The 24,991-nt window shown below is 48.0% G+C and overlaps 1 long non-coding RNA gene across 6 annotated transcripts in view; it reads right to left on the bottom strand.

Moving 5' to 3' along the window:
- LOC115854278 (uncharacterized) overlaps positions 1-24,586 on the bottom strand; it is a 395,122-nt gene extending 370,536 nt beyond the window's left edge. For all 6 annotated transcript variants that reach the window (XR_011377918.1, XR_011377920.1, XR_011377922.1 and 3 more), the window contains exons 1-2: positions 24,487-24,586; positions 21,396-22,144 (exon numbers count right to left, since the gene is read on the bottom strand). This is a non-coding gene — a long non-coding RNA (uncharacterized lncRNA). The remainder of the gene's footprint in view (positions 1-21,395; positions 22,145-24,486) is intronic.
- Between the last annotated feature and the right edge of the window lie 405 nt (positions 24,587-24,991).

Genomic DNA, 24,991 nt, shown 5'->3' with positions numbered 1-24,991 from the left:
GCAGAGGGGCAGGTGAGAGTGCTGACTGCCAGCATCAGGGTTTCAGGGATAGATGTCTGGTCCCTACTGTTGGCAAACTCCATCTTTAGAATGCAGGGTACTCAGCCCCTCTTCCTCAACTTTGGACTGAGCTGACATTTCAGGGGCAACAGGGACAACTCCATTCCCATCCAGTTCCCAATGCCTTTGTCCCTCTGCCTGGACCATTTCTGAGACTTCTGTCTGTTGCCTGTCGCTGCTCCCTCTGTGGTCACACACCTGGGATTCTGTCTCAGTCTTCATACCACATGTCTATGACCATGTCTGTCTGTCTGTGGGATGAGGGACTCTCTCTGTGCCTGCAACCATGGCTCAGGGCCCACCCACCATGGGGTATCTGTGACCGTGTCTCTGTGACAGCATTTCTGTGCCCAGGCCTGCACCAAGCCTGACTGGGGGACTCTGCCTCTGCGGCACCTTCTTGGGTCTGTGACTCAGTCTCTGAGCCTACATTTTGTGCTTTACAGACAGTGTCCCTGTGTCTGACCTTGGACAGCTGAGACTCTCAGCTGTCTTCCCTGCTGTGTCGTCTGTCCGTGCTGTGGCAGTGGCCAGCGTCTGAGGCTGAGAGGTTTTCTAGAGGGGAACGGCTGCAGTAGAACAGTGTGGGAGATAGTACACATGAGTGTCTGTGCAGGGTTGACTCCATTTCCCCCAAGGTTAGGGTTCCAAGGCATTTCTCTGTCCTCAGCTACCTTTTCAATCTCTACTGCCCCTTCTACCATCTCCCCTACCCACCAGTCAAATCAGAACTGGACACACTGGTCAGAAACTCATTACGATCCACAGTGAGGACATGGTCCTTTGCAGGACCCAGGTAATTTTCAAAGGCCTCCTTGATTGCCCATCACCAACCCATGGACAGCCCTCTCCCTGCCTTCCTCTGGAGGCAGGTGTGGTCTGATAGAAACGCTGACTTGAAACCTGATTTATACTAACCTCCCTAAATCACAAACCCTGGTGGGATTGTTGTGAGGACTAGGGAAGACATAGTCAGTAACGCAGATTGGCCCAGTGCCTGATACGTAAGTGCTTAATAAATCTTAATTCCTGCACTCCACAGAGCTGCCTTTGGGAGAAACAGGGTTTGGGGGAGACCCACCTGCCTCATCCTGATGGATGCTTCCCTGTTACATAATCTGGGTGAACCAAGGTGCTTCTGACAGTATGGATATTTCTACACATGAAACATCATCGTATATCATGGCATTCAAGGGCCCCACAATCTAGCCTATATTCGTTTTTTTGTTGTTGTTGTTGTTTTGGTCTTCCTAGGTTCCCATCTGCTCTGGAGAAAAGGCTCAGCATATAACTGGACAATTTTCTTTTTCTAGTACTGAAGAGATTAGGCATATGATTCATGGATCCCCTTAACCATCTCAGCCAAAGCCAGGAATAGAGGTAGGATTATCTAGGAAAGCTTTGTGGAGGACTCCCTTGTTTAATGATGTGATGACATACACAGGAGACTCACAAGATTTTTGAGAATGGCTTACCCTTAGAAATACTGCCAGATTGCATTGAAAGGGACAGGGACAAGATGAAATAAAGGAAGACTGTCAGACACACTCCCCCCCTCCCCGCAACTTTACAGGCAGGAAGCAGGCTAATAAAACCACACAGCTGCAAACACGTGTTACCCTTCAAGAAAAAGGAAGAATGACTCCAGGTCAGAGCCACAGTCCAGAGTGTGGAGCTGTGGACCCTGAGGACTGAGCATTGAGCCACAAATGATAATTCCCAGATCTTGAAACCTAATGGAATGTACCCTGCTGGATTTTCAAATTGCTTTGCCCCGGTGACTCCTTTCTTCCTTCCATATACTCCCTTTTTGGAATGAGAATGCCTATAACTATCATCTTCTCCCTGTCCCACCATTGTATCTTGGCAGTAGCTAACTGGTCTCCTAATTTCACAAGTCCACAGATAGAGAATTTTGCCCCAGGATGTATCATATCCAGTGTGTCAGCCATACCTGACTTAGATCATAAGACTTGGGACTTTTGAGCTGATGATACTTAAATGATATTTAGGACTTGAGTTGATGCTATAAAGGGTTGAGACTTTGGGGATCCTGGGATGAGGTGACTGCATTTAACATGAGGAATGGATATGAATATTTAGGGCCCAGCCAGCAGACTACAGTGGGCTGAATAATGACCCCCAAAGATACCAGGCCCTAGTCCCTGGAACATGTGTTACCTTATATAGAAAAATGGTCTTTGTAGATGTGATTAAGCTAAGAATCTTGAGATGGGGAAATTATCCTGGACTATCCAGGTAGGCCCTAAATGCCACCACAAATGTCCTTATAAGAGGATGTGATTTGACATGCACAAAGGGAAAGGTGATGTGAGGTGGAGCAGAGGGAGATTTAAAGATGCTGGCTTTAGAGTGATGCAGCCACAAGCCAAGGAATGCTGGTAGCCACCAGAAGCTGGAAGAGGCAAGGAACCGATTCTCCCATAGAGCCTCTGGAGGGAGCAAGCCTTGGTCAACACCTTGATTTCACGCCTGTGATCTGATTTCAGACTTTTAGTCACCAGACTTGCGAGAGAATAAATTTCTGTTGTTTTAGGCATCAGGTGTCTATACAGTAGTTTGTTACAGCAGCCATAAGAAACTTTACACCACCCAAAAAGGCTTCTTCTGGCAAAACAACCTTCTCCCTCTCATGACAGGGGTGGCCAGATGACCCAAGCTGAGCAGTCATAGCTTCCCATATCTCAGCCACATAATTGATGCAGGCATGGCATGTGCCTCAAGCTGGACCAGTCAGAGGCCTTCTCTGAGAAGCTTTTCTAAGTAGATTCGGTGGAGAAAGTCTCTTCTCTCTGCTTGTGAGGTTAGAAGGATCTAAGCGGGAGTTACCTGTATCCTTGGTTCCACCTCAGGGGAACAGCTAACTTGAGAAAATAAAACTCTCACACAGAAGAAGCAGGGAAGAAAGAAGAGGGTAAGGAGGAGAGAGTTCTGAGGCTGCCTCAACCCCCAGCTATTCTGTGAGTTCATCACAGGCACCATTATATCCCCTCTTTTACTTATGCAATTGATCTGGGGCTCTGTCACATATAACGAAGAATCCTGATGTATTTTGTCGTCCTCCTAATCCAACCTAATCTCATGCTACCCTCTACCTACACTCTTCACCCCTCTTAAGCCAATCTCAAATGAGTTCAAGTGAGCAAGCCTTTACCAAGCATCAAATTCATATAGGATATTGAATACAGAGAGGAAGGAAAAGAAAGTCCTTACAGACAAAGGGCATTTAACATGAGTCTTCCAGAATGGATGAGATCTTCTGGCAAACAGGGATGAGCAGGACGTACCTCCGAGCAGAGGAAGCAGCATGTGTAATGGTACAAGAATAGGACATTTGGGACTGGAGAGTCCAGCTTGGCTGGTGACTGTAGTAATGACAGGCAGGAGGACGAACAGCTGATACACAGAAGGTCTGGTCTACCCTATGCAAATGCTTAGACTCAACTCTGGAGATTATGGGGAGTCATTAAAGAGTTAAGCAAAAGAGTTGCCCCAGAATAGATGCTTCAAAGAGATGCTTGGATGATGATGGAAGCAGGGAGACCAGGCAAAAGATGACGTTGGTCTGAACCTGAGCAGTGGCAGGATAGGCTGAGGGGAGGAATCAGAACCCAGATCCCAACGTGGAGCCACATCCCCTTTATGGACTGATGTTCTGCCCTCTGGGACCAGTTTCATTCCCACCCACCTCTGCACTTCTGCCCTTGCACATCCCTCATCTGTAATGCCCTCCCTTTTTTCCTGCCGTTATTAAGCCCTATCTTTCAAGGCTGACTTCAGAAGTAGCCTTTTCTGACTGAAGGGTGATCTGGCCACGCTTCTCTGAACCCAGACCCTTAGACTGTAAAATGCAGACCCCAAAGATGTCCTAGTTTCCCTTCCCAACCTAGGATTCCATAACTATTCTGGATGTGGGTGCGTGTGCATCCATGCATATGTATAGATATATATATTTGTACAGAGGCACATGTTTATGGAGGGCTTCCTGTAAGTTCTTGGTGGGCAGGGGTCCTGTTGGCGTCCCACTGGAACCCACGGCGTGTGCACACCCTGCAGGTACTTTGTCGATACTTGTCAATATGTAGGATCTAAACTGACTCTGCACCAGTGGCCCTACTCATCTCAGTCCTTTTGGCAAGGACAGGTCAGGTGGACACAGGAAGGGACAGTGATAGGCTGTAGGTCACACAGTGCACCAGTGACCAGGCCAGAGTGGGGGTAAAGGCAGCCCTCTGACCTGCCAGCACAGAAGGTGCTTTTCTCCCATTTATCTCTCTTGTCTCTAACTGTGCGGACCAAAGGGAAAGCTTTAGAAAACTCAGGTCAATATAAGTAGATTTTCCCTCCTCTTTCACTGCTCTTTTATTTTTTATTTTTTTTAAGAACAGGTAATATGACCCTTCCTTTCCTTTCCTTTACAGAGATTTTATTCCTAAATGAATTATGAATAATTAAAACTCCACTCCATTTGTTCTAATTGTTGTTAATTGAAAAAATTAAAGATGCATGTGCTGCACTGGCCGGGTGGCCCTGGGAGAAGCCGGTGGACGGCTCAAGAGGAGATGTGCCAGCGCCTCCCAGGCCTGCTGCCAGCGCTACCTCCAGAGGGGCATGTGGTCAACCACTGCGAGCACTCCCCTTGCCTGTCCTCACCACTTCCCACCAAGCACACCGAGGGTATGATGTCATTTCTCTCCTTATCCACACTTCTCTTTGCCCATGTAAAAGCCAGGAGGTGAAAGAACTGTATTTATCATTAAAACGTGGGGAAGCCTCACTCATTTCTCTCCAGTGGCTTTTCAAGTGATCCAGGCCCCAGGTGCCAGGGTGACCTGCTGGGTGTGAGATGTGACATCTTCCAAGGACACTGTATAAAGTCTCAAGTCTATTGCGCAGACTAATCACACCACCCACCCCTACCACCAGAGCTGACAGGTACAGACCCAGAGCTGAACAAAGCAAGGTCTCTACCCTGCAACCTGGGCCAGGTGTGTGCTAAGTCAGCGTGGTGGGCTTCACCCCTGTCCTTTTCCTCTGAAATCCTCTCTGTCCCCGTCTGCTTAGGCTCGTCAGGCCACCCCCACTGCCTGCTTAGCCCACAACTGTAAAATGTTTGTTGACTGAATCAATCCTGTCCCCAGGTTGGGCTAATGCAAAGTCAGAAGCAGCTAGCCATTGTATCAGGCAGGATACGCTACCTATTGTCACAAGCAACCCCAAATCCCAGTGGCTTCACACAGTAAACATTCGTTTCTCATGACCCCCTCATACAGCACTGCTCTGCAGGTGGCTCTTCTCAAGCAGCAACTCAGAGACCCAGAGCCCCTCCTTCTAGCATCCTAGCTTATTCCGTGCAAGCTCCCTGGAGTGTTCTCTACTTGGCGGTGGATAAGGAAAGAAAATGGCGGATCCCCTGCCAAAGCCTGTCATCATTCCTGCCCTCTCCTCCTCGGTAAGACTCCAGGGATGCTTTCTTCCAGGCCTTCCCCCACGCTGGTCTGTTTAGCATGAGCTCTTGCAATACCTGATCTCCTTGGAGTCCTTATGGACGATCTCGCGTGACTTCAGGCCCACTCTGAGGAGGGCTTCTCCTGCACGCTCCATCTTAATAAGCTTCCTTTGACACAAGATGAGCTGCTGGGGTTGAAACGAGACCCCAGGCTACAGGGAGAGAAACTGCCCGGGGTTCTAGTCTTGGCTGGTGCTCCTTTACGTGGTGAGCTGAGCCTCCGGCCACCAAGGCCAGGCTGAAGTTTCACTGGGAAGGGGAGCGACCCCTTCCCAGGCAGGCACGTAACATGTGAAGCCGATGAATTCGGCTGGTTCCCCAGAACTGTTGCCCCACTGGAGTTTTGCTTCCCTTAGGCACTCCTGTGGGAGAAGGAGGGGAGATTCACGTCCAGGAACCCAGGGAGAAACACCTTCTAATGAGTCCCTTTCCTCCTTGGTTTGTGAGCTGCTGGCTCAAAGTCGTGCCTTGCTGTGAGCTCTGCTTTCTGCATTTCGCTTCCCCACCTTTAATGCTCCCCTGATCCAATTTCCTTTGCGATAGATAAATAAATAAATAAATAAAAGTGTTTTCGTTGAATACAAACCTACTCACTGCAAGGGGCCTGGGTGGCGCAAACTATGAAAGATTCGCTCTTCGTCAAAGCAGTCAGTCCTTAATCTCCACACTTTCTTCTTCCCCACAGTCTGCCTTGATCATGCGGAAGTAAAACCACAGCCTCCTCTCCCTCAGGGAGCTCATTCCCAGAGGGACAGACACTAATAAACCCCAGTGCCAGTGGATCTCACAGGCACCAGGCATCACAAGCATTAGAGCCACCCTGGGGCCTGGAGAAAACCAGGTGGGGTGGTCCAGGCAGCTTCCCCCTGGAGTTTGGTTTTCTGTGTGTCTCGACAGCCCAGGAAGTCACCTTCGAGATGTTCCACGGTGAGAATGGTGCCCTGTAAAAGGAGCGGGAAGCAGGCACCTCTAACCACTGGAATTGATCAGTGGTCCCTCGGCTCGCTGAACCTGCTTCCTATGAGAGCCCCTGTGGCCCAGAGATGCTGCTGTGAGCGCTGCTCGCACTGACCCCGCCTCCAGCATTACCTCGCCAGGCTCCCAGTACCTCCCATCCCATTCCAGGGAGGGAGCTGCTGCATCCCCAAGTCCTCCCCTGGACTGCAGACTGGCAGTGCCATCACCTGCTGCCAGGCTTACTCATGGATGAAGGCCACAGCTTTGAATGCAACACTCTTCAGAACAGCACTGGAAGTGTCCCCCACCTCCTTCAGGGGACTGAGCCCTACTTTTCTGCCTTTTCAGGGACATGTGGGGAAAGAAGAGGCAGTCTGGGGAATAATCACTGTCCCATTCGGTGCAAATCCACCAAGCTTGGTTAATCGAGGTTGAATTGGAACTACCTGCACATTTTCTTTAATGCAAATGCATATGGAGCAGGTGTTTTCTTATTGGTTTGACTCAATCAACCACCCACTGATGAGTCCACGGGGCACCCCAGCCCTGCTGAGCACAGTGGGCTGGGGATGGATGTGAAGACATCTCCCTGCCCTCCAAGAGCTCCATCTAGTTGAGTCAACCAGACACACACCTGAAAAATGAGATGAAATAAGAGCAATTTAAGGTCAAATGAGACTGTTTAACGGAGGCAGAAAATAAAATTACAACAAGAGCTGCTATTCTTGGAACGCACGCCCACCGCTGTGCCTCAAAAATCTTTAATCTTCACAACAACTTACTGAAATAGGTATTATTCACCCCGGTTGGCAACGAGAAAACTCATGCTTAGAGAGGTTAAGTGATTTTCCTGAGGTCACACAGCCAGTAAATGAGAGAGATGAAATCTAAACTCCTAAAAGCCTGTGTTTCTACCCAGAGGACACATGCCAGTGGAGAGAAGACCCCAAGGCAGAGCTCAGCTCAACATAAAGACATTGCTACTAGCCCAGTGATGGGATAGGCTGAGTAAATGAGCCCCTGGCCCATGAGAGGTTCATAGGCTGCAGGGTACCCTGGTATGTAAAAGAAGAATCTGAGCCTCAAAGGAGATTAGATAAATACATTCCACATGGGAGATGCTATAACTGTTAGGGAAGTAGGATTTGGAAGAGCTAGAATTTAAGAGGAAGGTCAGGAAGGTGGTAAGTGTGTCAGCCAAGATGCAGAGGTAGGGATCACAGGTGTGTCTGAGGGTAGTAAGTGAAAACTGATTGACTGAAGAAGCAAAGACCCTGTATTGGTCAAATCTCCCCTGGCAATGGGCAAGGTCTAGCAAGGCGATGGGGTTGGGTTAAGAGGACCAGTGATTAGAAGTGGCCAGGAAGATTTGAAAAGGTGGGAAAGGTAGGGAGAAATGAGTGCCACATTCTCAACAGAGTCATGGCACAAAGAGAGAAAACTCAATTTCCGCCTTTAAGAGCCAGAAGCCAGCTATCTGCATCCAAAAGCGAGGGGTCAGGTCACCACGGGATCAGACACTGGAAGCAAGAGCCAGGCTGGGGGTCCTTGGAAATGCTTCTGGCTGCAGCATCCACGTCACAAGTGGTATTCCTGCAGCTGCATGGGTTAAAGGTGCAGGGCGCTGGGGGCAAACAGTGTTGAGAGTGGCAGACCCACTTCTACCCAGTGGGGCTGGCCTCAGGGGACAGACTTACCCCCGAGGTGCCCCCCACCCATGGTACAGCAAAGCCCTCGGAGGATGAATAGAGAATCAGCCCGAGACCAGAACAGCCCATTCAGTCCAGAGCACGGTGACACGGCGCCTGTCCCAGAACATCCATCTGGGCAGAGGCAAGCAAACTGCAGCTCTGAATCTGCTCTTGGCCATTTTCTAGAAATGGCTTCACTGGTTTCACTTGTTTAAAAAAAAAAAAAAAAAAAGGAAAGGAAAGGAAGGAATATGGTCCAGTTCCGAGGGCTAATTGCCTTTGCTCTCAACTAGAGCCCATGCTTTTTCCGGCAAACATGCTCTCCTGTCGCTGTGCCACCAGACCCACTCTCCATTTCCAATCAGCCCTGAAAACAGCCCTTGATAGAGATAATAGGAAGAACAAAGAGAAATTCAGAGGAGCAGAGAGAGGGAAACAAGTCATGCCTAACAGGCAGCCCTGAAGTTGTTTTCATAAAGAACCCTTCAGTTAGTCCCTGATTTGTCTCCAAACAGCGAGGAGTTCAATAAATCCCAAGAAACAGACTTGGACCGAGACCAAGGGTTCTTTGACTTTTTTAGGTCATAGACTCATTTGAGAACCTGGAAAAGCACAGACCCTCTCTCTCACCAGGAAAATGCACATAAACACATATTCCATATATTAATTCAGGGGCTCAGAAACTCCACCGGAAGCTCCAACCACAGACCCTAAAGACCCTAGTTAAGAACGCATGATATAGGCAACCTCTTTTTTAAAGGCTCTCCTACTTATTTCTCTCTCCCTCTCTCTCTCTCTTTCTCTCTCTCTCCGAGTGTATGTGTCTGTTTATAAGGAAAAGGTTGAGCTACATTTCTTCAGGCATAATCTAAGGGATTTTTTTTTAATTGTTCGATTTGAAATTTTGTAAGTCTTTCTGCAAATAACTGAGGGTGAGGGTCCAAAGAAGGGGGGTTGGTTCTATGTGAGCCATTCTCAGCAAAGACACTCACTGAGGGAGTCAACCCTCAGCCTTGGCACTCTCCCCTGCAGGCCTGAGCAAGAACAGGTGTTTCACTAAAAGGCTAATAATGGCCACGGGGTCTGGAGGGGCTGTGGGAGCCCGGAGCCTCACACCTGTGGAGAATGGTCTATGCCAGGGCTTCGCAAACTTTACTGTGGATCCAAATCACCTGGAGGTCTTGTTAAAATGCAGATTCTGCTTCAGCAGGCCTGGGGTGTGGCGGAGATCCTGCACGTCTAACAGCATCAAGTGACGCTGCTGCTTTGAGTAACAAGAGTCTATGCAATGATCAATTCCATTCTGGGTCTGAGAGCAGGGACAGAAGAGGGGCTGAGGGATAAGAAGGAACTAGAATATCAAAGAGAGAAGAACTCTTAGAAATGTTATAGTTCAATCCTATCGTTTTACAGATGGGGACACTGAGGCCCAGAAAGACTTGTTCAAGACCAAACAGCTGGCTGACAGCAGGGCCAGGATGCAAGTACAGATCATCTGACCTCCTGCCCATCTCCACCTCGCCCTGGGTTCTGGTGAGAACCGGACAGGCTTCCTCTCTGGATTCCCAGGTCATCCTGGGCAGTACTCTGTCTCAGGCCTGCCCTCTGAGAGGCCCCCACTCAGCCTGGCACAGACCCAGGCACATGCAGGTGTCAGGGGGCAACTGTGATTCAGCCCACGAGGGACAGAGAGGCTTACCTGGAGCAGCGCTAACTCGGGGCCTCTCCCTACACACTACAGACTGTCAGTCTAATAGGCCTGCGCCGATCGCCTGGGGGAAAGTCAGTTCCAATCAGGCCACGACCCGTGGCCAGCAGTCAAATGTAGGGTGAAGGCAGGAGATGTGGCCTCTGCAGGAAGCCAGCCTGGCCCTCCGCCTCTCTCAAACAAGCTCACGCGTGGAGAAGGGGGAAAATGAAAACTGGACTTTCCCACCGCCAGCAACAAGGCCCCCCTTCTACTCTTTTTCTCCAAGAACACCATTAAAAAGATACTGCAGGGCTTCCCTGGTGGCGCAGTGGTTGAGAGTCCGCCTGCCGATGCAGGGGACGCAGGTTCGTGCCCCGGTCCGGGAAGATCCCACATGCCGTGGAGCGGCTGGGCCCGTGAGCCATGGCCACTGAGCCTGCGCGTCCGGAGCCTGTGCTCCACAATGGGAGAGGCCACGACAGTGAGAGGCCTGTGTACCGCAAAAAAAAAAAAAAAAAAAAAAAAGATACTGCAGTTCCCTTGAGACCCTGAGCTGCAAATGCTTGGAGAACCAGTGACTCTTTAGCCAATGCAGGCCAGCCTCAAACTCCTGGCTTCCGATCTGTGACCACAGCCTCAGAGTAAATCAGGCAGGTCCCTTCTGAAGACAGAATCTATTCCCCTGTGCCTGCTGATCCTGGGCCACAAACACCCATTTAAAAGCATCACATGAGAGATTGTGAAGGCCATGCCATGACCGAGACCATGGGAATGCCACGCTGTCCTCAGAAACACGTGTGCAGGGGCAGGGGTGCATCCCTAAGCAGTGACTCAAATTAATTCCACAAACCAGTAAGCACCTACTGTGCGCTACTCTACACTCTTTGCAGTTTCAGGGCCAAGGCAACTTGCCTGAGCTGGTCTCGTCTCACATAAACTGAAACCAAAGCTTCTCTGTTCCACTTTCTGCATCACACAGAAACACACAGCATAGATTTGGGGGTGATGCAGCCAAATTTAAAAGCAGGTGCCTTCAACAGCCTTTCAGAAAACATGCGACCACCATCTGGAACTCTTCAGTTTGCCCCTCCCCCACTGGAGAACATCCTCTCCACCTTCTGTTGCTCCCAAATTTGACACCATGAAAAAAAAAAATCAGCGTCTAGCCCGCAGTTCACAGAATCAGACCTCCCTGCCCCTTTCCCCGAGAGGCATGCTGGAGTGACTAGTTCCCCTCTGAGTCCTGGAGAAGCACCAGTTTCCTCTGATGTTACTAGTACCCACAGCTTAGGATTGATGCGAAAACCACAAGATCACTCAAGTAAAGTGCTCAGCATGGGGCTGGCAGAGAGTAGGCCCTCAATAAACGGCAGCTATTATGACCATGGTCCTGATGGAGGGAGTAGAAAAGCAGACTCAAGTATCCAAGAGCCACCATTGTTTCTGGACTCTACCGGCCCCAAAATGTTCTACGGAGACAGGATATGTCAGCGGACCACCCCGTGTAGGAGGCTTTGAGACAAGGCCTGACTGGTGCCGTTGGGCTGCAAAGGCTGCTGGTGTGAATGACGTGCTCTGGTCTAGGAAAGCACAACAGAAATTACTTTGTCAATCACCTGAGGGAGGGGGTCTGCCAGAAGCATAAGACTTCAATGGTGCTGCCATTGGAGCCTCGTCTTTTGCAGAGACTATTTTTAGCATAAATACTGTACACTCTGTTATATTGTCAAAACTGACAGATGAGCGTTCTCGTGGCACCCACAGACCATGCATTCAATTGGGAAGATGTTAAAAAAACGTTAGATGAGCTTCTCCCAACCGTGGCACAAAGAGTTGCTATGTATCACACGCCATGGCCACTGATATTCATGACAGGTGCCTCTGCCCTCTGCCCTCTGCCATAGGTGTCCTGGCCTCTGAACCCTGCAGCTGGAATTCAGACTCGATTCCATGATGGGCGCATCTCAGTCGAACACTCAGCCAGGAGCAACTGAGTCCAGGGAGTCCACTGTGGCAAAGCATTTGCAAAAACTATATTACAGGTAAGAGGTAAGAGGTGTACTATAGGTAAGACGGGATGAGAACTCCATAGTCCTTGGGGGCCTGGCAAACGACCTGTGATTTCTAATCATCCAATCTCACAGCCCTGATGCCCTCCTTGGCCTCCCCCCATGGGAGCCACTGCTTGGGGACAAGCAGGGGGCAAGAAAGTCAGTACATCTATCACACAGGAAGACCCAGATCACTTCTCAGGTCCTCCTGAGACTAAGGAATTCTTTGTCTGTTTGGTTAGTTGGTGTGACGTTTTCGTTTTCTAGCCTCCACTCACGATGTTCCTCTGACGGTATCCCTGCACCATAGTGCCCAGCATGCTATACTCTGCCCAGAATGCTTTTTCCCCCTCTCATCACCCAGCTAATTCTACTCACCCTCTAGAGCTCTACAAGAACGTCACTTCCACAGCCAGGCTGTCTCTGGCCACCCAATTTAAGAGAGCCCTTCTACGATTCACTCTCAGAGCGCCCTGCACTTTTCCTGCAAAGCATGATAACAGTTTGCATTTATGGCTTATTTGTCTCCCTTATTAGCTTGCAAGTTCCCTGAGAGCGAGGACATGCCTCTTCTGTTTGCTTCTGTTTACAGTGCCCAGCACAAGGCCAGGCACAGAGTCCAGCACAGAATAGAGATTCGTTAAGTGATACTCACTGAGTCAAATGAATGAATGAAGGATGGATGGATGAATACTTAAGAGGGGCCCAAGGATCGTCTAGGCTGAAAGCCTCCAAAATTCTTCACATTCCTTAATCCATTGCATTCATCCTTAGAGAGGGAGAATCTTTTATCACCTAAAATGGGTGAAATGCATGCCTCTTTGTGGGGAAAAAAACCATGAGCAAATGCAATCGTCTGCCCTTTGGATTGACCAAAGAAGGGCCCAGGGAAGGGGAGGACCCAAAAATACCTTTTCAGACACGGAAGGGGTGCAAGCAGATCCACGCGAGGCCACTTCAAGCCTTGACACCCTAAATTCTAGGATTTCCAGTCTGCTACCGACAAATGACAAATGCTGAGGGCTCAGTGGGCCTGGCTCAAGCCTCCCTCTCCTTCGCTCACTGTGTCACCGCAGGGGCCTGTCCCCTTGCTATTCCTCCCCGCTCCCCTGAGAGGTGAGCTCCCAGCTCTCGCCAGCATCACCATAACCAGATCCACGGCCAGGCATCCTCAGTCAAGGCTACTTGGTTTTTGGTTTGATCACGATTATGGGAACAGTATTTTTCAACAGGAGGGCAGATTAACAAAGGTACTATCGCACAACATAGAAGAATAAAGACGCGACTACAAATAGAGAAGAAATAGTGAGGGACGGTGCTGCCTGCTGCAGATGCTTTGGATCTGGTCCCATTTATTTGTTCATCTGCATCCCAGAGGGGCCGGGCACAGTGATAGGTACTGGCTGGTGGAAAGGGAGAGCTGGGTCAGGGGATGCACAGAATAAGCAGGCCCAGGACTGGCGGGCACTATAAGGCCAGTAAATCATGTTACTGAAACTGAGGCAGGCTGGGAAGAGCCCAGGGAGGGCTGGCATCCCTGGAACATTCTTCTCTCCCCAGGGGTGGGAAATTACTAAACAAGAGGTGTAGTCAGGCGCAGTGGTTGAGGGTCCGCCTGCTGATGCAGGGGACACGGGTTCGTGCCCCGGTCCAGGAGGATCCCACGTGCTGCGGGGCAGCTGGGCCTGTGAGCCATGGCCGCTGAGCCTGCGTCTCCGGAGCCTGTGCTCCGCAACGGAAGAGGCCACAACAGTGAGAGGCCCGCGTACCACAAAAAAAAAAAAAAAAAAGGTGTAGTCAGGCATGCCGGCAAGTGGGCCATCAAGGACTGGATTAGATCAATGTGATGAACCATAGTAACAAATTGAAGGAGAAAAACCATATGGTCATCTCAACAGATGCAGAGAAAGCTTTTGACAAAATTCAACACCCATTTATGATAAAAACCCTGCAGAAAGTAGGCATAGAGGGAACTTTCCTCAACATAATAAAGGCCATGTATGACAAACCCACAGCCAACATCATCCTCAATGGTGAAAAACTGAAAGCATTTCCACTAAGATCAGGAACAAGACAAGGTTGCCCACTCTCACCACACTTATTCAACATAGATTTGGAAGTTTTAGCCACAGCAATCAGAGAAGAAAAGGAAATAAAAGGAATCCAAATCGGAAAAGAAGAAGTAAAGCTGTCACTGTTTGCAGATGACATGATACTATACATAGAGAATCCTAAAGATGCTACCAGAAAACTACTAGAGCTAATCAATGAATTTGGTAAAGTAGCAGGATACAAAATTAGTGCACAGAAATCTCTGGCATTCCTATATACTAATGATGAAAAATCTGAACGTGAAATCAAGAAAACACTCCCATTTATCATTGCAACAAAAAGAATAAAATATCTAGGAATAAACCTACCTAAGGAGACAAAAGACCTGTATGCAGAAAATTATAAGACACTGATGAAAGAAATTAAAGATGATACAAATAGATGGAGAGATATACCATGTTCTTGGATTGGAAGAATCAACATTGTGAAAATGACTCTACTACCCAAAGCAATCTACAGATTCAATGCAATCCCTATCAAACTACCACTGGCATTTTTCACAGAACTAGAACAAAAAATTTCACAATTTGTATGGAAACACAAAAGACCCCGAATAGCCAAAGCGATCTTGAGAACAAAAAACGGAGCTGGAGGAATCAGGTTCCCTGACTTCAGACTATACTACAAAGCTACAGTAATCAAGACAGTATGGTACTGGCACAAAAACCGAAAGATAGATCAATGGAACAGGATAGAAAGCCCAGAGATAAACCCATGCACATATGGTCACCTTATCTTTGATAAAGGAGGCAGGAATGTACAGTGGAGAAAGGACAGCCTCTTCAATAAGTGGTGCTGGGAAAACTGGACAGCTATATATAAAAGTATGAGATTAGATCACTCCCTAACACCATACACAAAAATAAGCTCAAAATGGATTAAAGACCTAAATGTAAGGCCAGAAACTATCAAACTCTTAGAGGAAAACATAGGCAGAACACTCTATGACATAAATCATAGCAAAATCCTTTTTGACCCACCTACTAGAGAAATGGAAATAAAAACAAAAATAAACAAATAGGACCTAATGAAACTTCAAAGCTTTTGTACAGCAAAGGAAACCATAAACAAGACCAAAAGAGAACCCTCAGAATGGGAGAAAATATTTGCAAATGAAGCAGCTGACAAAGGATTAATTTCCAAAATTTACAAGCAGCTCATGCAGCTCAATAACAAAAAAACAAACAACCCAATCCAAAAATGAGCAGAAGACCTAAATAGACATTTCTCCAAAGAAGATATACAGACTGCCAACAAACACATGAAAGAATGCTCAACATCATTAATCATTAGAGAAATGCAAATCAAAACTACAATGAGATATCATCTCACACCAGTCAGAATGGCCATCATCAAAAAATCTAGAAACAATAAATGCTGGAGAGGGTGTGGAGAAAAGGGAACACTCTTGCACTGCTGGTGGGAATGTGAATTGGTACAGCCACTATGGAGAACAGTATGGAGCTTCCTTAAAAAACTACAAATAGAACTACCATACGACCCAGCAATCCCACTACTGGGCATATACCCTGAGAAAACCATAATTCAAAAAGAATCATGTACCAAAATGTTCATTGCAGCTCTATTTACAATAGCCCGGAGATGGAAACAATCTAAGCGTCCATCATCGGATGAATGGATAAAGAAGATGTGGCACATATATACAATGGTTTATTACTCAGCCATAAAAAGAAACGAAATTGAGCTATTTGTAATGAGGTGGATAGACCTAGAGTCTGTCATACAGAGTGAAGTAAGTCAGAAAGAGAAAGACAAATACCATATGCTAACACATATATATGGAATTTAAGAAAAAAAATGTCATGAAGAACCTAGGGGTAAGACAGGAATAAAGACACAGACCTACTAGAGAACGGACTTGAGGATATGGGGAGGGGGAAGGGTGAGCTGTGACAAAGCGAGAGAGAGGCATGGACATATATACACTACCAAACGTAAGGTAGATAGCTAATGGGAAGCAGCCGCATAGCACAGGGAGATCAGCTCGGTGCTTTGTGACCACCTGGAGGGGTGGGATAGGGAGGGTGGGAGGGAGGGAGGGAGACGCAAGAGAGAAGAGATATGGGAACATATGTATATGTATAACTGATTCACTTTGTTATACAGCAGAAACTAACACACCGTTGTAAAGCAATTATACCCCAATAAAGATGTTAAAAAAAAAAAAAAAGGACTGGATTAGAAGGAAGAGAAGATGCACCAGGCCACATGTGCATGAGAGAAAAAAGGGAAGCGACAGAGTGGGAGGGGAGAAGGAGTTAGGTCCAGAAACCTTGACAGGAACTGCTCCTTGTAGAGCAGAGGACATCAGAGCTTGTTGGAGCCCAGAGATCCATTCCCAGGTAAAGGGTGGGGAGGCGTGGGAGATAAAATCCCCGGTCATCTCACAAGGCCCACAGATGGCAGAAAATCCTAACAGGAGGAGGTACAGGGGAGGCCAGGAGACAAGGTGGCAGAGAGACAGAGAGACAGAGTTCACTGAGAGAAAGCTGCTGCCCAGGGTGTTACCAGGCATGATACTGGCATCCTGTGGGTGGATCCAGCCTTGCCCCCAGCTCTGGACAGTCACTAGTCTCCTTTTTTTTTTTTTTTTTAATAAACTAGTCTCCTTCTGTGAGGAGTTCACTACCAAGAGCTGTGGAAGGTCCCAGATTGTATCCTCTTGCAAGCTCACAAGTTAGCCACAGTTTTACAGACGTGGGTAGAAAACGTGAGACCCTTGGATCAGAAGCAAAGCTCTTTATTCCTCACAGTCCAGCAGGTAGCACGAGCATCGCGTCTGCATTGGTGCCTCTGGTCCACCCATGGGGACAACGTGGAGGGGCCTAGAGGGATGCTGCACACACAGTGGGTTTGCTCCACAGCTGACGGAATACAAGCTTAGGAAACCTGAACCTTTTAAAATGGGCATCAACCTGCCTGAGGGAGATATTGTCTTTACTGGAGAGTAAAAATACCGGCCATCTGTTCCTCACCCCAGAGGGAGACACTGTCTGCTTCTTCCAAGGCTGCGTGCTATACAAATATCCCCAAAGACAGAATCCAGAACAAAGGCCGTCAGTGCCTCTGCTCACAAGACTTGCAGGAATGCAAGAAACCCCCAGAGCATTATCTCCCAACACTCACAAACTGCAGAGAGATAGACTCCTACCCTCCCAAGACAGCTCCCATCTCGTCCCTGGGAAGAGCACAGGATAGAGCGGGCAGGGATGCTTCAGGAAGAGAAAGTCCTCACGCCTGGTCTTGAGGGATGGCAGAGACAACCTCACGCTATGGTTGGCTCGTCCTGAGGAACGCCTCCTCTATTTCACTATTCCTCCTCTATTCTTCTATAATTCCACTTTAAAACATGGGTCTGCCAGGGTACAGAGAGGCAAGGAACCGTGCGTGAGCAAACAGAATTCGCCCTGCCCTCCTCCAGGGAAAAAGATGCTCTAGAGTTTTTTTAAGATTGCCTAGAATCTGAATCACATTCGAAGCCATTCTCTGGCCACTGAATGAGCACCCGTTACAGCTCCCAATCTCCTTCCACTCTGTCTGTGGCACATGGCATTCCACCCCGCGGTAACGGTGTCCCCGGAGTTCTCCAAATACAGCCTGGAGGGTCCTGCCCTCCAGGTTCACGCCCTGAAGCAGCCAGAGGGGTAAGGGGGCCTGCACATGTGCCTTTCTCTTCACAACAGGCAAGTGGTGAGAAATTTAGAACTGGGTCACCTACCTGGCTTATCTTCTGCCCTCATTGAGAAGATTAATTCACAAACCTTGCATTCAGAAGGCAGGTCAGATGGCCATTTCAATGACTCCTCAGATCATTTTACCTTTACCTATGGGGGCCCACCCAGCAGCCAGGATCACTCAGGGTCACTCTTCTGAATTATAAGTAAGTCACAGCACATGACACCACCAGCCCTTTCTCACAGATTTTAGAGCAGAGATGCACATGCCACAGTACAGGATCCCCCATGTGAATAGCCCCCTCCTAGGAGCTCTCTCAAGGTTTCCACAAGCCCCTAATCTTCTGTCCCTCTCCCCAGGATCTCTTAAACAAATGTTATATGTTCAATTATTGCATTGGCCTATTTAATTGATTTATATGCACTTTAAAAAGCTTTACACTGTGCAGGAAACACATCTATCATAATCCTTGACTGAATTGGAGAAAGGAGAAGGGAAAAAGGGAATTAAAATTTATTGAGCACTTATTATGTGCCAGGTAATACACAAGGTACTTTACATACATTACTGAGTTTAATCCTCACAACTGCCCTGTGAAGTAGGTATTTTTTCCTACTTAGCAGATGAAGAAATTGAGACCTATAGAGGTTAAGGGACTTGCCCACAGTTACAAAGCATCAGCTGTAAGAAGCAGGACTCAACTGCAGCTCTGATTCCAAGCTAACATGTACTTCGGGGTTTAAATACCAAGTGTTTCTATAAAAAGTTACGAATAAGGAATGCACCCCTTATTGTAGCATTGTTTCATTGAGGAAATAAGATCCAATTGGCATTGTTCCCTTGAACCACGTCTTTTACTACAACTGGACATGCCCAAGTGCACCATTTCACACTAATGGGGGGATGGGGAGGGATGAGGAAAGGGCCCCTGAGGGATAAGGTAGGGGTGTTTACAAAGCCCAAGAGTTTTCTCTCTGAACACTAACACTTCTTAGAAAATTCTCACTATTGAAAAAACTCTTCAACTATTTCTACTCAATGCCATTGTGAAGGGGTATAGAGAACATTCGTTCATCCAACAAGGGTTTATATATGATAAGTCACTGTGTGTAGGTACAAGGAGACAGCAAAGAACCAGACACTCATGGTCCCTCAGAGCCCACATTCTAGAAACTAAAGTGGTGCTCAAAGTCTGAAACAGCCAGTTAGGCACATCCCTGAGCAGACAGAACAGACACAGGTGTCAGTGCTGGGCAGAGTCCAGGGGAGGGGACAGCTGATCCAAGACCCAAGTGACAAGAGGAGAAGCCCTGTACCTTCCATTCATGACAGAGGTGAGCACTGTCAGTCCATCACGTGCGGCCCCAAGACCAAAGTAAGTCTTGATCTGTTAGTCTGGGTTCTCCAGAAAAACAGAACCAATAGGATGAGATAGATGATAGATAGATAGATAGATGGAGAAAGAGGTTATAAGGAATTGCTTAATGACATTATGGAGGCTGAGAAGTCCCGAGAGCTGCAAATTTACAAGCTGGAGACCCAGGGGAGTGAATGGTAAAGTTCCACTCCAAGTTCAAAGGCCTGAGAACCAGAAGAGCCAATGGTGTAAGTTCCAGTCTGAGTCTGAGTCCAAAGGCAGGCGAAGGCCAATGTCCCAGTTCAAAGACAGTCAGGAAGAAAAGCATTCCTTCTTCGTCACAGGAGGGTCAGCCTTTTTGTTCTATTCAGGCCTTCAGCGGATTGGATGAGACCCACCCACATTGGGGAGGGCAGTCTGCTTTACTCAGTCTATCAGCTCAAATGTTAATCTCATCCAAAACACCCTCCACACACCCAGAACACACCCAGATTAGTGTTTGACCAAACATCTAGGCATCCCACGACCCATCAAGTTGACACATAAAATTAAACATCACACTTGGGCAAGTATTTACCCCTTTACTAAGTAGAACCAGACTGCTGAGTTCTTTGATTTTTCATCTGTTTTGTAGTTTTTCTGTCTCTTATTACCAGACTGTCTGCTGTCACTGCTGACAGTCACTGCCCTTGCCCACAGAAGGACCTCTCCTCACTTCTAATTCAATCTGGGTTTGAAAAACAAGAGTGCTATTCTAGTTGGAATTTAATAAACTTGAAGGAATCCACAGACGTGGAGGTGAAATGCTTGAGATGTAGAGCAAATATTTTGTGACATCTCCCTTATCTTCTCACAGGGAACTTTTTTTTTGCATCTATTCTGATTCTTAGAGCTGTGAGCTAGATAAGGCAAGTTACCAGAGAACATGAAGACTTTCTGTATGAGGATGAGTCAAACAAAATTGAAATCACAGGGGCTTCCCTGGTGGCGCAGTGGTTGAGAGTCCGCCTGCCGATGCAGGGGACACGGGTTCATGCCCCGGTCCGGGAAGATCCCACAGGCCGTGGAGCGGCTGGGCCCGTGAGCCATGGCCACTGAGCCTGCGCGCCCAGAGCCTGTGCTCTGCAACGGGAGAGGCCACAAAAGTGAGAGGCCCACGTACCGCAAAAGAAAAAAAAGTTGAAATCACAATAGAGGGCAAGTCATGGGTAGAAATGTTTTCACAACTTCAGGGGTCAGTTTGGTATTCAGGAATCACAAAACACAACAAATGTGAAAACAGGCAGCTAAACAGAACCAATCCTCCTAGCTTTCTTGTCTATTTAAATTATCCTAGGAAGAATAATTTCCTCCAAAGCCAACAGAATGAATCTTCACTGTGACTTCCCAGGCAATAAGCTAGTCAGATCCTACCAAAGAGTTTCCAGAAACAATGGGTTTTTTACTTTTAAAAATGATCAGAACTTTCAGGACTTAACACACACACAGAAGTAGCAACCATTCTGCTTTGGCCCCATTTTATCACGTGTGAGTGTCAAAATTTGTATAGCTTCAAATCAACAACAAGGAGCTGTAATTTTTGTGTTCGTTTGTTTAAAATACCAGCAGTTTTCTTTTTGCTTGTTTAAGCTTCATTTAATTCACGCTCCAACCTGCCCCTCTTTGATTGCATTTCCAAATCCTAAATAAAAGTGGTCACTCTTTCTGCCAATTGTAACAAACTGCTGGTGCCAGTTATTGCTTTTTGAAAGAAAAAAAAAGCAAAAAAATCTTTTAATACTTAGCTGACAGCTTTATCCAAAAGGGGGGAGAAAACCCTGGCCTTTCAAAGCCACCCGATATATCTGTAACAACCTCTTTACTGAGTTCATGTATCTTCTTTATTGTTCTTCATAAACAGGCTATTGGATCTCTCTAGCCTGCAATGTGAAAAACGAAAAAATTTCCTCCCATCCATGCCTCTCTTATCTCCTAATTGTTTTGTTCTGAGGTAGGGGAGACCCTTATAAATGTCTCTCCTATTTTATATGTCCTCTCCAAGCTCATTCATGCTTTACTCCAGGGCTTTTGACTCCTGTTCTGTTTCCGCCTGAACCTCTATCTGCTTACTGTTCTCCACATCAAACCCCACGAAAGTGTTTGAGATTTCATTTCAGAGGGTGATGTAAGAGAGATAAGAGTCAAAGGCATTTGAAAAGCCACTTTCCAGCGTGTCTGTGCTGCGTAGGTTGGAGGGAGAGACGCAGCTTACCTGACGTCACAGAGAACATCCTCGTTCAGGTCTGCGACGTCCACTTCTCTTCTCTGTTCTTTCCAGAGGGCTCTGCAGCTGTGCGTTCTGCTCCGGCTACTGCAGCTTCAGAGGCTCCTCCATCTCTCTGAGCTCCAGCCTCATCATTGTCCCCAAGAAGCTGAGGTCTGACCACAACAAGAACAGCCCTTGTCAGGGACAGGCAGGTCTGAGCACCTGTGGAATGGCTTGTTGGGGAGGAGGCAAAATTCTTCCATGTGGTTAATTGTCCTATAAATGTAGGAGATGCACATTCCAGGAAAAGGTCATGGAAAGGAGTCTGGAGGGGGAAAAAACTGCTCACTAAATCTCAATTCCTTGATGATATGCCTCAGAGTGAGCATCTCAGACTTGAGTACTGGAGCAGTTCCATGCAATAAAAAAAACCATGAACACTCATTAGTTAGGCTTGGCTGTGATACTGCTGTGTAACAAATAATCCCCAAATCTCAGTGGCTTACAAGAGACATTTCTTTTTTTTCACTCTTGGGTCCGCAGGTTGGCTGAACTCAGCTAGGCTTGGGTTAGGTCTGCTCCATGTATCTCTCCATCGTGGAACTGTGACTCACACAAGGTATACATATCTCATGGTGAAGGCAGGAGCACCAGAGGACAAGCCCAAACATTTGAGGCCTGGGCACACCCCCACTTCTGTGCACTGCTTACATGGCCATGATGGAAGTGAGTGAGGCAAATGAGCATACACCATCCTGAGGAGGAAGAGAGAGGGGATATTGAGTGAATATTTGCTCAACAACAATCCTCTCTACCACACACACACACACACACACACACACAGAGAGAGAGAGAGAGAGAGAGACTTACAAGGTCAAAGAGAACTGCTTTTCAGGGAGGCAACAGTCCTGCAAAATAGGAATTGCCTGCTCTTCCTACCTGCCCCTGGCTGTTTGCAGCAGTTCAACAAAGACATTTTTGGATCTGGGACTGAAAGCAACTTTAAATGCCATCTAGCCCTACATCTTCACCACAAGAAGTTTCTAGTAACAGCTCCAGTGACAGGGAGATCACTTTCTTCAAGGCAACCCACTCCAAGCACACAAAATGAGTCTCCTTCTCCAGTATATCAATGCCTCAGATGTCAGTGGCCAGCTCTTAGGTATCCCCTAAGCCTTCTCTTCTCCAAGTTAAAGGCCCTGGGTGTCTTTCCCTCAAAGCCCATGGTTCTGAGTCAGTTTCCTCCAAGCATGTGCTATGTGTTAATGCACTTCTCATGTTGGGAACCAGAGCTCCAGAACCACAACATTTGTATAAGCGGAGCAAGGCAATCCTCTCCCCCATTCTGAGCCAGCATCCACCCGACAGGAACCACTCATATGTCTTCCTCAGGTTGAGCTTAAAGTCATCTCAAGTCGAAACAGTCTTACATGTGTTGCTGAACCATTCATCAGTCAACCAATCATGGAGTGCTTAGGATACAGCCTGCATCCTGCGAGGTGCTGGGGACACTGTGGTCAACAAGGTTGACGTACGTAGTTCTGGCTCTCGTGGAGGCTACTTGGAGAGACAGATAAGAAATAAGTAAAGAGGGGGCTTCCCTGGTGGCGCAGTGGTTGAGAGTCCGCCTGCCGATGCAGGGGACACAGGTTCGTGCCCTGGTCTGGGAAGATCCCACAGGCCGCGGAGCAGCTGGGCCCGTGAGCCATGGCCGCTGAGCCTGCGCGTCCGGAGCCTGTACTCCGCAATGGGAGAGGCCACAACAGTGAGAGGCCTGCGTACCGCAAAAAAAAAAAAAAAAAGTAAACAGACCAAAAACTAAGAAAATGGAAATACATACTATGAAGATAAAGAATAGATAATGGGAGGAGGGAAAAGGGAAAGCTGTATGAGATACGGTGGCCAGGGAAGGCCCCTCCAAAGAGGTGAATCCTGAAGCCCGGGGAGAAGGCCGACAGGAAGACGACAGGGAGGAGCCCTGGAAGCCGACTGGGCAGGATGCGGGCCTGCAGGATGAAGGATGGAGATGTGAAGGTAGTCCGGATGGCCAGGCCTCGTGAGTGGCGAAGGGGGCACAAAAGCAGGCAGAGTGTCAGCAGGTCTGCTTGGCCGTGAAGGGAGCAGAGTGTATTCTGAGCACAGCAGGAAGACACTGACGTGCTTTAAGCAGCAAAGGGCACGACGTGACATGCATCTTCAGCAGAATCCCTGGCATTCTGAGTGTGTGCATCCAAGTGTGTGCATCCGAGTGTGTGCACCTGAGTGTGTACATCCGAGTGTGCGCACCTGAGTGTGTGCATCCGTGCACGTGGATCGGTGCAGTCCTTGTGGAGAGAAGGCCCAGCCGGATAACTTGATGTCTGTCCCAAATGAGTTTCTCTTTGTAAATTTAGGCCCCTTGGTCCAGCCTGTCGGCCAACAGCCAGATTTTCCTTGCAGCTCTGTGCCACCAGCACAGGCCAGACCAGGAGGAAATGTGACTCTAATGGGTGAACAGCAGAGCCCTTGGGCACATCGACTGAGATAGAAAAAGTATAAAAACCTGACAGAAGAACTTTAAAAGCAGAGCCTTCAGCAACCATGATTTTCAGGAACAAATGGTTCATCTTCCTAAACACCCAGCCCGATGTTGAGGAACAGATCCTGGGTGATGAGCAACAGGGATATAAAACTTCACCCTTGGGAAACAGAAATGCCAAGCACTATCCTAACCAGATGAGCTGGAGCCTGCCTGCAATCAGCCAGAAACCCCTGGAGTCTTGTCTGACTGGGAGGAAGAGGTCTCTGTGCCCTGCTTCTGCCAGACTCACCAACACGTCTGTGTGACCCCTGCTTGGTGGGCTGGTGCTCTGCCCAGTGGGGTAGCACTGCTTCCACCTTCTCCACCAGCCATCCCCGTGGGTCACTGCACGGGTCTGGACCATGCAGACAGGATGGGCAGAGACCAGAGGACTAGTGAGGAAGCAGGGGGCCCTTCGAGCACAGCTGAGTGGGCAAGGACACTTAAGAATCTGACCCGGGGGGATAAAGGAGAAGCTGTCAGCATAGATGAAACAGGCAGAGGAGATTCTGTGGACAATTAGAGGCTTAGAGTTACCTGGGACTCTCTCCTGAGCCCATGTGCAGGAAGGCTCTTAGAGATGCAGGAGACACCTGCTGATTTGCTAGGAGCCAAGCAAGGCCAGGCAAGGCTCACCTGACCAAAAAAAAGAGACAGAAATAGAGCTATTTAGATACATACAGGTATATAGATATCTATAGATACAGATGTTTAGATAGATAGAGATATTGATACAGATGTACCTTCCCCAGAACACATCTTGTTTTCAGTGAGTGACCTCCCCCAAGGAGCCAGGAGCTCTGGAAAAGGAAGTAATGACTGAGACCCACACCTGGAGACGGGCACAGCTTTTGTGGGGGACAGAGGTAAAGAGAGCGCCATGCAACTGAAGGATGCTCCAACTCATCCCTTGCTTTTCTCTGCTTCCTCCCCTGCCCAGCCTCAGGGGTACTCTCTCCTTTGTCCCGTTGTATCCTTCTTCCTTACTCCAGCCTCCTGGTCTTGTCTGAATAACACAAAGACTTCAAGGGTCAAACCCAAA

This window comes from Globicephala melas, chromosome 12 (assembly GCF_963455315.2).
Source record: "Globicephala melas chromosome 12, mGloMel1.2, whole genome shotgun sequence".
NCBI classification, from domain to species: domain Eukaryota; kingdom Metazoa; phylum Chordata; class Mammalia; order Artiodactyla; family Delphinidae; genus Globicephala; species Globicephala melas.
The sequence above is the reverse complement of the archived record's forward strand: the minus strand, read 5'-3'. Positions and strand labels throughout refer to the sequence as shown.